We start from the raw sequence: 13,492 nt of genomic DNA on the forward strand, positions 1-13,492 counted from the left end.
AAAGAATAGCAAAAAATTTGCAACCATCATACACACACAATTTTATTATGAAAGATTTGCTTTCTCTTTTAGGTTATGATATCCAAAAGGGAAATTTTCAATAGATTATTCAATTAATTATTTTATATTGCATCAATGTTTTTCTGAGTTTAATAGGAGTATCTACATACATAAATTATACTGATTAGACACAAAGTACATATTGAATTGATAAGATGTTTGGAATCGAAACAGTGTTCTTGTGTCTCAACCTTTCTTATTCTCTACAGCAATTTTTTTATTGACTTTTTTTTTTTTAAAGATAGAAAGACTCTGATCTTCTGGAGAACAATTAATAGTTCATTTTCATATCCCTGGCAACTGTCTCAGAGTGTGAGACATGGTGCCTTCCAATAAATGTTTGTCAAATTGGACTCACTTATTCCTGGATTTTTAAGTTGATACGTTGAACTTACTGACTTCCCAGAACAGACTGGGAGGAGACGCAGGGCAACTGCATCAAGGGAGAAATCGACAGGAGGTGTTGGGGTAGATGCCAGGGTAATGCAGCCTGGAAACCCAGACACTTGGGGAGATAACCTTCCTTCTTAGCGGATGATCCTTTTAGCACAAGTCAACACCTGTGTTACTTTGCAAGCCAGAAAACAAGCGCCTTAGATTTCCATTGATAACCTTTTCCGATTTTGAAGGAAAAAGTATGAAACAAACTGATTCTATGATGTCGATTTGCCCTCAGAGGAAAATTAACCTAGTAACAATTAATAGCAAGAGTTGAACTCTCAGCCAGGCGATGGTGGCACACGCCTTTAATCCCAGCACTCGGGAGGCAGAGGCAGGCTGATCTTTGTGAGTTCGAGACCAGCCTGGTCTACAGAGCTAATTCCAGGACAGGCTCCAAAGCCACAGAGAAACCCTGTCTCAAAAAAAAAAAAAAAAAAAAAAGTTGAACTCTGTTTTCCAGTTCACAACTTTCAGTATCATGAATTAAGACACGCCTTTAATCTTGTACGCAATGTACTGTTTTAAGCTGTGAGCTTGTGTTTCTCTGTCAATTTCAAATCTGAAGAACTCTTGGCTGGTGGAAGTGTTACATAAGCAGAAGCGCCGTTGTTGATTGTGTCATGTGAGAATCTGTGCTGCAGGTCTCTTGCCATGCTGCAGACAGAGAATTCCAGAGTTTTGATTGTAATGATATGCCTGGTTTGTGACTTGTTTTAATCATGAGGCAAGTTCCTGAGGTTCCAAATTACTTCTTAAATGTCTTCCATTTTTTTTATACATTAGACAAAGGATGATCTCTTCCTCCAAAAGTCCCATTTGTACTTGATGTAAAAATAATTTATTGTAATTATTGCAATCAGTTATTAAAATTTTATGACCTATGTTTTCTTATTATTAATATTTAACCAGTGCTTGCTTAAATCCAACTTAGAGAGTTGAAACATAGTAGTATTACTGTATATTTCCAAACTCGCACACCAAAAAGGTGCTTTTTCCTGCTTTCCAGACTTGGAAATTGGGTCCAAGTGCTACAGTAACTTACCAAGGCCATTAAGACAATAGCAACCTGGGTTATTACTATTGTGTGATTCAGTCTTCCTCTTCCTAGGTCTCCATGGCTCTGGCATCTACCTTTAATTTTCTTTTTTCACATAAATGATTTTTTGTGTATTTTACATTTAACATATTGTGTTGATAGTCTTCCTCCTAAGCGAGTCTTCATTTTTCCCTAGACATTTATTTGTAGCTATTTTTATATTGATTTCTCTTATCTTTAGTTCTCACATTAAATTATTTCTGTACACTAATCATACCTGTACACTAAATTCACACACAGACAGATTTTTTCCCTCCTCCCTCTCACCCTCTGACCCCCCCCTGCAGAACCACCAAAGGAACTCTGAAGTAATTTGTTTTTAAAACGGGTTCTCTCATTGCACTTAGCACCCATTTTACCTCACTGTTTTGAAGTGGTGCAGTAAAAGAAGAAATGGCTGCCTTTTGTTTATTTCTTTGTATGTCCATGTGTTGATGCCATTAAAGGTGTTCATATGATGCAACAGGAGCCTTTTGTCTGTAGATCAGTAATCACCCTTCAAATAATATTTAAAAAATGTTAAAAATGGTTTTAGTTAAGTACTTATTTTTAACCACACTGATGTATTCTGCATTGTTTTTTAAAATTAGCTGACAAAATGTTCATGTTGCAATGTTCTTCTCTTAGGAACTAAGTCTATTTATTGATTGAAGTTGATGTGAATGTGTGTATATTGATAAACATATGAATGTATGCATGTGTACCTTCATTCTTTTTAAGATTCAAGGCTGACATTTTTATTAGGGCCATGAAAATGCCCTGTATATCCATATACTGGTGCAGGAAATTTTTTATGATTATTTTATGGTGCTTCTGGCATTTCTTTCTGTGATCTTCATTGAATTTTCATGTATTTGCCATAAGATAATCACTGACATTTGTGACTCAAAAGCTTTCAAATATCAATTCAAGTTAGACAGACTACCAATAAACTATCTCATAAATGTGTGGAATGTTTAATCAAATTCCGTCAACTAAGCAGGCTTTTGTTTGTTTGTTTGAAGATCCTTAATTGATTTTCAAGTTTTGAAGATTTATTTTTGGGAAGATAGTGTGATTGTGTGCAGACATACACAGTATACATGCATTAAAACAGCATCTAAGCCGCTAAAGGTTCCTGTAAATGTTGAGCCATCCTCTCCAGAAGTACTTGTTAGCACTAAAATCAGATAAGGTAAACCATATGCTTTATTGAGGTAAGCTGTCTAAAATAAGTTACTGCGATCTTAAGAATTAGTATGAACCATCTGTTCTTTGACTTGAGATCTTCATTGTTCATTGTAGTCAGCTGTTCTAGGGATGTGTCATCTTTTGAGAAGATAAATTAATTGCCTGCCTCATTTATGTCCTTCAATAAAAATCCCCTAACCCTCTCATCTTCCTTATCAAAAAGAATTGGCATCTATCTTTATTCACATATAATATCTTTTAGAGATGGGGATTTTACTGGAGGAAATTCTCAGGGAACCAGAGTCCTGCCTTTTAGTGGGGGTTGTGGGACCAAGAAAAGAAATGGTTGCTATTAAAAGGTTAAAATGTACTGTAACTTGGTTCTTTAGAACAGGACTCTTCAATAATATTAATGCAACAGTATTTTCAGAAATGGAAGGTAGGAAAAGGCTTGAGCAAGTTTGCTTCCCATAAACTCTTACTCAACCTCCAATTAGCATAAAATCTAGCTCCCCCCCCCTTTTAATGGCTGGCGAATCATTTTCAATACTAATAAAATGTCGTGTAAGGATTTCCCCAAATTGTGCTGCATAAATGTCCTAGGGCAGTTCCGTAATCTGTTATTTCTTCCTCCTCGTCGAGTCAGCTGATAAAAATATCCATAGGCACAGTGAAGTCAGTGGCAAGCCTGGCTTTCTCAGGCAGAAAGAACTCCATGTGATCACATCTAGGCAGCCTCACGGAGGCTGAGGCCGTGCGTGCAGCAGGAGGTAATGGGTCTTTGTGCGAGCAAAGCTCTTGTCTCTGAACAATAAAGCATATGGTACCGGCAATAAAACACGGGGCTGGGAAATGTAAGAAGATTCCACTGAACCAGGAAGAGCGATGCCTTCCGCGATGCTGACACGTACTATAAAATGATAATCGATTTATTTTGGATTCTAATGAATAGAGAGCGCCAGGACTGGACTGCGGCTATTTGAACAGGTCGGTGACTTTTATATATCCTCCCCCCACCCTGCCTTGTCTGTGATTGCATTTAAATTAGGCTGGGCTAATGGGTGTTCTGCCTTAAACAACAACTTTACAAGGTATTTGCAATGTGTAATAGGAGGGACGCACTTGAACTGATCCAGCAAGATTGAATTTTTGATTAAGTCAAATATAACAGAAATGCTGATATTATTATATTGAACTGAAGAGTTAGTCTATTTAAAGATTGATAGGTTAGAAAATTTTCATTTAATAATTTCTAATACTTTAGGGATGCAGAAATATATAAAACAGAATGGCTAATACATAGCTGCTATAAAAAAGCTTCACTTTTTCATGTTAAAAATTCTTTATTGCCATAGTTCATATTTATTATAGAAGATGAATCGTTCAGAATTTGCTAGTGTTTTTCAATATACTGCATGCTATTTATGTAAAATGTATAATTTTTAAATAAGTATTTTAAAAGAAAAATTGCAGATGTTATTTAAAGATATATTTATACTTTAGTAATATATACATACTAATATTTATTTGCTTTTTCTAAAACCTTTTATATATTAAAATCTTTTATATAATAGATGTTAGTTATTAATATGTGAAGAAAAGCAAATTAACTTAATTTTAAAAACAGGATTGAATTAAGCATTTGATTATCAATATTTCCGTTGGTTTATCATTTCAGAAAAGGAAATCTCTGACTTTGTGGGTATATTTATATTTTTATAAATACCTACACACATAATGTTTATCTGGAGAATAACTAGATCTTGGGTTTATGAGTAACTGAGAAGTTTGTATTTCAAATAGACAGATTGCTCTGTGTACTAATCCGAGGCCAGGAATAAACTCTAGCAGATAACAGCTCACCACTCAAAAATCACTGGAAAAGACCAGCTGTACCTTGAGGTGACTCTTCGAGCTGAAATATGCAGTTTAACTTTGTTCTACATTTTTACCGCTATACGGTTTAAAGGCATCCTGGGACCTAAATTCCTTACCATTAATATTTGGGTTCCATTTAGGCTGATGATCTCTAACGCACTCGGGCACATTTAACATTTTTCTGAATTACTAAAGTGACTGCATCTATGTGTATAGTGCCTAATGTAAATTGATGTCTGTAAATGTTTAAACCACAACAAAAAAACCCTCCCCATATGCCGGATTATGCATGCGATACATATTACACTTTAAAAAAGAAAAAGAGCCATGTCTCCAAAACAAGCGAAGTTAATGACAATTTAAAATTGGCCCACTACACGTATTTAAATGAAGTATTTGACTATTTGGGTTTCCTTGGTTACCAGAGTCGCTGCAGACAGCTTATGGTGGGGAGACGGTAAACAAGTAGCATAAGACTGAAACAACCACTAAAGTCTTTCATCCATTAATGGACCTAGGGGGTGTGATGTTGACAGCCCGGTGAAGCATGCCCACTCCCAATTGCGGGTCCGGGTGCTCGGGGATGCAGGTACCCTGGCTGAACCGCAGCTCCACAATTCCTTACCCAGCATTCCGCTCTGGCTGCTGGAGCATTGCCGGAGCCTTATGCAAATGAGACCAGCGCAGGCTTTGACTGCAGAAGAGGAGGGGGCAGAAGGGAGTTCAAAGGTCACGGGGCTGGCTGAAAGCTGGATCAGTTGCCTGAAAAAAAAATGTATCCTGGGCTTCTGCAGCCGTGTTTTGCAGCTGCTAAAGGAAGTGCGCTTTATTTCTGAAGATTTTACAGCGTGTTCCGTATTCATTTAAAGTCCATGCAGGTACGGTGACATTTCGTGATGCGCTGATTTTATTTCTTTTAAGGACACTGATGGTGATTGGTTATTTAAATTCTCTGTGGCAGTTGGCAGGATGTTGCTGGTTTTCAGGCACCCTTGCTAGTTCCTTCTTATTATCATTATTCTTTTTTTTCCTCCTAGTATTTCTCTGTTTGGCGTTTTTTGTTCTGATAGACTATTTCATGAGAGAAACAGGTTTGGGTTTCTAAATAATTCTGCCTTTTGGGTATGTGTTAATTTTGGAGAGCTAGCTGGTTGAAATATCTAGATAAATAGTAACACTTAAAACTTTCAGTGGATTTTTTTTTAATTTTAAGGAAATATATTTTAAATAAGAACTGAGTTCCAGCCTGAGATTTTTGTGGGGTATGTGGAATTAAATAACGGAGTTCTTTTGTTCATAGCTGCAAAACACCATAAGGATAATTTAAGAAGTTATGTTTTAATTTTAATACAGGGTTTGGTTTTGAGAATCTTCACTCTGTTGCATTGTTAAAAAATATTACGAGAGAAGTGATTACTTATTTTTGGTTTGGGTTCCCGTGATCCTTTTCATTTTTTAATTGTTATTAGATTTCTTTGGACTTTTCAGACAGTGTTGCTCACATTTAACACATTCCACTGCCAATGACTTTGCCTTTTAGTTAAATCAGGATCCTAAGGGGATCCTCATGAATGTCATAGCAGGATGAAGCCCCCCTCTCCACTAATATCACACTTCTGTAGAATGTGTGATTACATCATAGTAAATCTGCCCCACACCAAACAAGTGTGTAGTCACATTCCTTGTTCACACTGCTCTTTAATTTTCACACCATATTTTAAGTAAACTTAAAACAGCACAATCCAACTGTGCTCATCCACTTCGTTAAAAAAATACATGTATCGGTTCGATAGTTGCTGTGTTGATGAGGAAAGTATGTTATTTTCATTTGTGTTGACTGCACGTCTGTCTCAATTACAGGTCTATTTATTACATTTTGTGTGTGTGTGTGTGTGTGTGTGTGTGTGTGCGTGTGCATGCTGGGTCGTGAAGGTACAAAATAGGCATTTAGCCATGAAACTACTGCTTTAAACGTCCACATTTATGTAAAAAGTTTTAAAGTGAAATTTGTACTGCTTACCTCTAAGGAACTAGTACATATTTAGAAAGACGATTATTTTCTTTGTACCTAGAACAGGGAGTTAATTTTAGTGTAAAGGTTGAAATGGGGTGGCTTGATCACAGTACCTTCCACCTGAAATGAAGACAGATTGAGTGGAGCACACCACCAGGAACGTATGGACATTTAATCTGTGAAGGACAGTTATTTCAAATATTTATGAAATTCACAGTGTAGTGATTATTCATTGCCAGATTCTCACCCTTTATCACTCACTGGGGACAGTGTGACATTTGTCCAGGACACTTAGTTAAGTTGATGAAATGGAATTCACGTTTTCATTTCTTAAAGTGCAAAAATTGCAGCTTCTTTTTTTTTCTTCTGAATACTTCTTATTGTGAAACTTTTCAATAGCTTAAGCTACAGGAAATATATATTCAGTAAATTACTTCCTCTTTTCGATTGACCAGAATATGCTGACCTCTGATCCCAACATCATTTGCAGATGTTTATGAAAATTACTAAACACTGCATGTGTACATGTATGGATTCTGTGCACTATAGTGCACATTATATATCTATTACGTGTATCATTGTATATATATAATCTAATGAAGAAGCTACACAGAATCTTTCAGACTGTTTAGGCATACTTGACTGACAAAAAAAAAATTCTGTTAATTTAGATAGTGCCTACGCACCCTGTGTGTGTTAAAGGCAGAGAAAAGAAAGAAAGAAATGAAATTAATATTAATATAGGCAGTGAAATGCTTTTAACTTTGGGCCTGTAGCAGTTACCAGTGAGCATATTTTGAATATAGAAATAAAAATACAGTGTGGGCAAAGAAACAGAGTCCATGAAGTGTCTTAGAGAAAACATGATAATAGATATATGAGGAATAAAGAGAATTGTTGTACTTCTGTGAGCCACGAGAGAGCTATTTATGTCCTGCAGCTAATTTATGGCTTTGAATATCCTGGGTAATTTATGTCTCGATGCAAATTCGCTCCAAACTTTGAAGTCTTTTTGCATTGGCTAATCCATCCTACTTCCATACAGATCCCAGCAGCTTGCATGTAGTGTGCTCATGCTCTGGCCTTCTAAATGTATATAAAAAATGTATTTATGTAAATACAATTCAGATTAAACTTGAGAAGTAGAAGAGTAAAGAGAGGAGTCTAAACACAAACCCTTGGGGGTAGATAGGTATTGTGCGTGACGAAGCAATGTCATCTCCAACTTCAAAGTAATCTTTAAAGATTTTTTTTTTTTTCCAAAACCAAATATCCTGATTTCGGATCCCAAGTCTGTCTTTGTCATCGTTTGAAACTAAAGACCGTATTGTAAAAGGTTTTAGGGCAAACCATGTGCTCAGTCTAGGAGCATGGAACAGAGCCTAAAAATCTACAAATAGCTGTTGTCTCTCAAAATCGGGTGTGTAGGTGTTCAGTTTTATGATCCCGTGTTTGTCCAGTCCTTGAACTTCTGCCGTCTTTGAAATGGAAAGAACAAAGTGACTTTTTAGCACCAGTAGGGAAGTATTCCACATCATTACTGAGTGTTCAAAGCATTATTTTAACGTGGCAGTTCTTAAGAAGCAATCAAAACAAGAGATTGCCTTTTGATTGCCTCTTTTAGAATTTAAATAAAATGAAATCATTTTGTTGAAAAATATAAGCTCAATGCAATTATATAAGGATTTTAAGGGTCTTATTAGAACTATAGCAATATTACAGAGACGTCTTATGTAGATGGAAAGGAGACTATTTTCCGAATAGCAGGAGTTCATAACTCTCAGGGTCAGTTTTTTTTTCTTTCCAAGCGCTAATAACTTTCATGGAAACAAACACAATACACATCATTCTGCTTGTTGAACAAAGTAGAAATAAGTCTGAACTTTTCCTCCCGATAACAGGACAATTAATTCATAGCCTTTATTTATTCACTTGCTCTGAAACACAGAACTGCAGCCTGATTGTCTTCCAGCACCAAGTAGCTTCTTAGTAGTATACTCTTATTATATTCATATTTTTATACTCTGTGAATTGTATTGTCCCTTTACAGGGTTAATTTTTATTTTAAGCATAATAATTATTCCACAAGGCAACCATTCAAAAATGAGCTCTGTGGTCAATTTCTTTGTGGTTTTACACTAAGTTCTCAAGCGTAGAGACTTTGTTGAGCAAGGAAAGGAAATTAACATGTCACCATACTCCCATGTCCCATGTTGATATTCCCTCACACACACACACACACACACAAATGTACATACACACTTACACACACACACACACACACACACAGTGTGATAGGCACAGACTATAGAGAATAAGCAAATTGGTTTTTATTTTGTCCTCAGAGTAATTTTTAAATAAATGAAAAACTATTCCTGTTGTTATAAGAAGACTGTCATATTAGACTACTGACAATAACTTGATAGTATTTTATATCTAATAGGGAATGAGTACTCTTAAGTACATAATAAAAACATAAAGACCAATTTTTATTGCCATTAACTAATTGTTAGAGCCAGATGTACCTCTGTCACCATTTTAGGAGTTGCGTTTTTCAAGCCTGGTGATGTATTCACAGAAGTCTCACCAAAGGGATGGAGGAGGTTGCTTGGTGGCCTCTGGGCAAGCTTAAGTTGCCCTTGAACCTGTTGAAGCTCACGTTGTTCTAGTCTGAAGGAACTTGTGGTGGCACGCCATTTGAAAGTCGCTACAGATGAACCAGAAAATGGGTTATGTCATTTACCACCATTATTGTAGATATGTAAATGCACTGCCCAGAAATGTGTGATTCTGAAGGAACATGGATGCTGTGAGCTTACTGTGGAAACAAATATTTAAGAATGAAAACAGGCTGGACAGTTACAGCACACACCCTTAATCCCAGCACAGCTGAGGCAGGACAGTCTCTGAGTTCAAGGCCAGTTTGGTCTTTGAGTGAATTCCAGGGCAGCCAGGAGTACACAGAAAAACCCTGTCTCAATACAAACAAACAAACAAACAACAAAACAAAACAAAAAAAAATCAAACAGCTTAGTATGAGAACAAGTTCAAAGTATCTGGGAATAGCCCCATATGCCATACATTGGCCTTTTGTTTTCCTTCTTCTTCTTCTTATTTTATTATTTTTTGGTTTTGGTTTTTAAGTAAACAGTGTACCCCAGTCTGGCCCAACTCACTCTGCAGCCCAGGTTGGCCTGAAGCGTTTGACCATCCTTCTATCTCAGTCTCCCAGATTCTGGGATTATAGGTATACACCATCACTCCTAGCTTCTGATCTTTTTAACACCAACACTTTAAGGAACTGAGAAATCTTACTTTCAAATCTGGGTTGTTTGTTTAAAACAAGAACACATGTAAACTTAGGAAAATCCAACAACAGTTCAAAAAATATAGTATATAATAATTGTGTACTATATGAGTACTAGGTAAGTGCTTGTGTTATAAGTTTGTTCTGTAGATTGTTATATAGTTGGCTGTTACATAGCTGGCTGTTGCATAGTTGCTATATATTGATGTGTGATTTCAGTCCTATGGGATGTGCAGAGGCTGAATAAGGGCGTGGCTAAGAGTTTAGATTCAAGTCCCAATCTTGATGTCATTTCCAAGATGTGCTCTGTAACTATGACACATCTTTTCCCAAAGCAAAAAGTGTAGCAGATCTCATTGAAAGCCATGCTTAGACGGCACTAAGAGCTAATGCCTTGAGTTGTAATGGGGCAGTGGTAGGGGCAGTCATCGTGATCATTGAGGTTCAAACGACACGTGATGCTTTGACTCTCCAAACTTCTGCAGATGTGATGGAGTAATGTGTAGAGTTATTTTGTAGCCTGTCCTAATCTTCACATTTCTGCTTTTGCTGTACCATTTTTCCTTGCTTCATGTAGTAAACATGTTAGTTCTTTACCTTGGAAGCATTCATCTGAGGATTCTGAAATCTATCTGTCTGTCTGTCATCTATCTATCTATCTATCTATCTATCTATCTATCTATCTATCTATCTATCTATCTATCTATCTATCCATCATCTATTTATCTCTTATTTATCTGTCGTCTAGTATATATCTTCTATCATCTATATATCTGTCAATTATCTATCATCTATCTATCTTTTTTATCTGTCTATCTGTCTAGTATCTATCGTCTATCTATCTTTTTTATCTGTCTATCTGTCTAGTATCTATCATCTATCAGTCTATTATCTATCTATCTATCATCTATCTATCATCTATATCGATTTTTATCACAGCAAGAGGTTGGCACATCTTAGTTTCTACCTGATGACGTAGAAGTACTAATTTGTTTGCTCATGAAATGACCTTTATGCCACAGATTTATTGCTATTTTAAATTTCTCACAAATTACAATGTTGCTCAAGTAACATTGCTTGAATTGATTTAGTCACAGAGTTCTCAAATTAAATTTAGAAAATCTACCTAAGTTATTTTATTAAAAATAATTTTAGTAGCATGGCTGGAAAGGCCTTTTCTGATTCATATCATGACACTGCTTCTTTAGAACTTGCTTCAAAAGGAAAACTCCTAAGCCATGGTTTCCACCTCTGAAAATACAGGATGGCCTTGGTGAAACATTCTTTTGTGAACAAGTTTTAATTTGTGCTGATTGAACATTTGCTGAAATATGAAAGCCCAGGTATTCAATCTGGCCACACAGATTACTTCTGCTAATTGCTGTGTAATGCAATGTCTGATTCAGGTTGAGTGCCAGTTGTTCCTTGGTAGAGAGTAAAGATCCCTATCTCACCTGAGGTGGTAAGTCACTTTAAAGACTGGCCAGAGTCCTTTCTCTTATCCTGATGTTTGAAATTCCCTTTCTTTTCTGTGGAGAGTCTCGCTGATCAATTACTAGGGCGTGGGCAGGTGTGACTCTGAAGCCTGGCCTTGTCTGTTTCTCAGTCCTATTTTAGAATGCCTTCTGAGGAAAAGGGTGTGGTTTTTAAATTCTGTTCTTTCATACTAGTCTGATAATCCTTCTGAAGGAAATGCTTTCAGAGCTCTTCAGTACTCTGTATCTACACGGGTTAGTCATTTTATTATTCTGTTAGGAACTTTCTAAAAACCGAGAGAAAATTTCGAATGCTAAGTAGGAAAAGTAGAGTTGGATTTCAGTGCCAAGATAATAATAATTCTAAGTTTCTCCATGTCTGTATGGTAATTTATTTTTCCTTCTTAATGTTATTAGTCTTCACAGTTGCTCAAGACATTAGGCTAAGTACTGTTCCTTGGTCCTAATAGCAAGCATTGAAAATAAATTTTTCATTGACTTCACTTGATACGTTTGCTGCTAGAATGGAAAAATTAGCTGACAACAGGCAGATGAACATTTTTCAACAGTTCTAAAAGCCTCTCATTTTCTTGGCTGGTTCTCTCTGCCCTCGCTAACTAAAACGTCAAACACGTTTAAGAGTTTTGACTCTTAGACCAGCAACATCTAATCAACTAAACTAATTTCCTAAAGAACAGATGGTCAAATCTTGAGGGAAAAGCCTTGAAAAAGATGGTCTGGAAGGCCAACAACCTCAGTGGCACACAAAGGCAGGTAACATGGGAGCTTCTTAGATGAGCGTTCCTGGTACAGTCATCCAAAACCCTTTGTCGTTCAATGAAACAAGTCAGTTTAGCCATTTGGTTTGCTCATTGAAAAGGAAGACAAGGTGAAGAGCTAGACACCAGCTCTTCCTTGGAGGCTACAGCCTTTGTCATTTAGCCCCAAGCCAGGGAAGTGACTGTCTCAGAATGGCTTCCTAGTCCCGCCATGCCCTTTATTTTGATAGAACTGTTGACTACACTTGACAAGTAACACTCAGAATTATGCCACTTGTTAACAGTTGACCCAGATATGATAGTACACATGCTGAGAGTACCTGAGTATGTATTAGTCCACAGCAGCTTGTAATTCAGATGGGATCTGGCGTCAGGTGAGCAGCAGTTTGAGCAGTGTTCTTCCTGCTCAGGTCCTGGCAGCACGAAGCAGTTCCTTCAACTCAGTTTGCTACTCACTAAGGAATTTTTTTTCTGGGAACAACAGACTGTGTTCTAAAATTTTGAGCGAATGATCTATAGAGATGTCTGAAAACTTGGTGTTTGAGGGAAGGCTATGGAAGAGGCATACAAATAGCCCATTTGGTTTGTAGGAGATGTGCAATGAATTCTGACTGGAATTATTTTATGTGGAACGAGCTAACATAACCATAACCATCTTTTAGGAAAGGCAGATGTTTGGGGAATTATACTCTAATCTAGAACATTCTTATCCCTAAACCAAAAATTTAGAGACTCATAAATGTATAAACACCAGTCTGGGGGTGGTTGGTTAAGAATGCTGTGGGCCGGTGAGATAATAATGAAATCCAAGGAATATTCTGGGAGATATAGCAGGCTCTTTCCATGCCTGCTGGGAACTATGATATGAGGCTGTAGTGCTAGGGTATGGTCCAGTGGTAGAATACTTGCTCAGTTCACATGAAGCTCCGGCTTTGATCCCCAGCTCCTCTTCTAAAGCACAGCAACTTGAGGGAGCTGCACAGAGCTTGTCCCACAGATTGAATAACTCACTCATCTGGCAAAGCAAAGGGGGACAAAGGATTCTCAAACTTCTTTAGACTCTGTGAGCCAATGTGTTCACATGAATCATTTCTCCAAGTTCATTATTCATCAACGTAGAGGGAAAGAGGGTTAATAACCATAGCACAGCTTGCTAACCTGGGAACCCATGAATAGATGTCATACATTTTTGTGCTTCTATGCATTTTTCCTCCGGAAGTAGGGCCCACTGCTTCCCTCACATTCTTCAACTTCGAATCATCAGATGGCAAA

At 37.0% G+C, this 13,492-nt stretch overlaps 1 protein-coding gene across 4 annotated transcripts in view; it reads left to right on the plus strand.

Annotated features, from left to right (window-relative positions):
• Csrnp3 (cysteine and serine rich nuclear protein 3) overlaps nt 1-13,492 on the plus strand; it is a 176,388-nt gene that overhangs the window by 82,933 nt on the left and 79,963 nt on the right. The window contains exon 1 of one of the 4 annotated variants that reach the window (XM_013346048.2): nt 3,506-3,754. The exons of 2 other annotated variants lie outside the window; for them this stretch is intronic. The gene's annotated coding sequence lies outside the window, so the exon portion shown is untranslated. Of the gene's footprint in view, nt 1-3,505; nt 3,755-5,348; nt 5,524-13,492 lie in introns of those variants that run through there. One more of the 4 variants, XM_005346496.3, reaches the window with a different exon arrangement.

Source organism: Microtus ochrogaster, chromosome 4, assembly GCF_000317375.1.
Source record: "Microtus ochrogaster isolate Prairie Vole_2 chromosome 4, MicOch1.0, whole genome shotgun sequence".
NCBI classification, from domain to species: Eukaryota; Metazoa; Chordata; class Mammalia; order Rodentia; family Cricetidae; genus Microtus; species Microtus ochrogaster.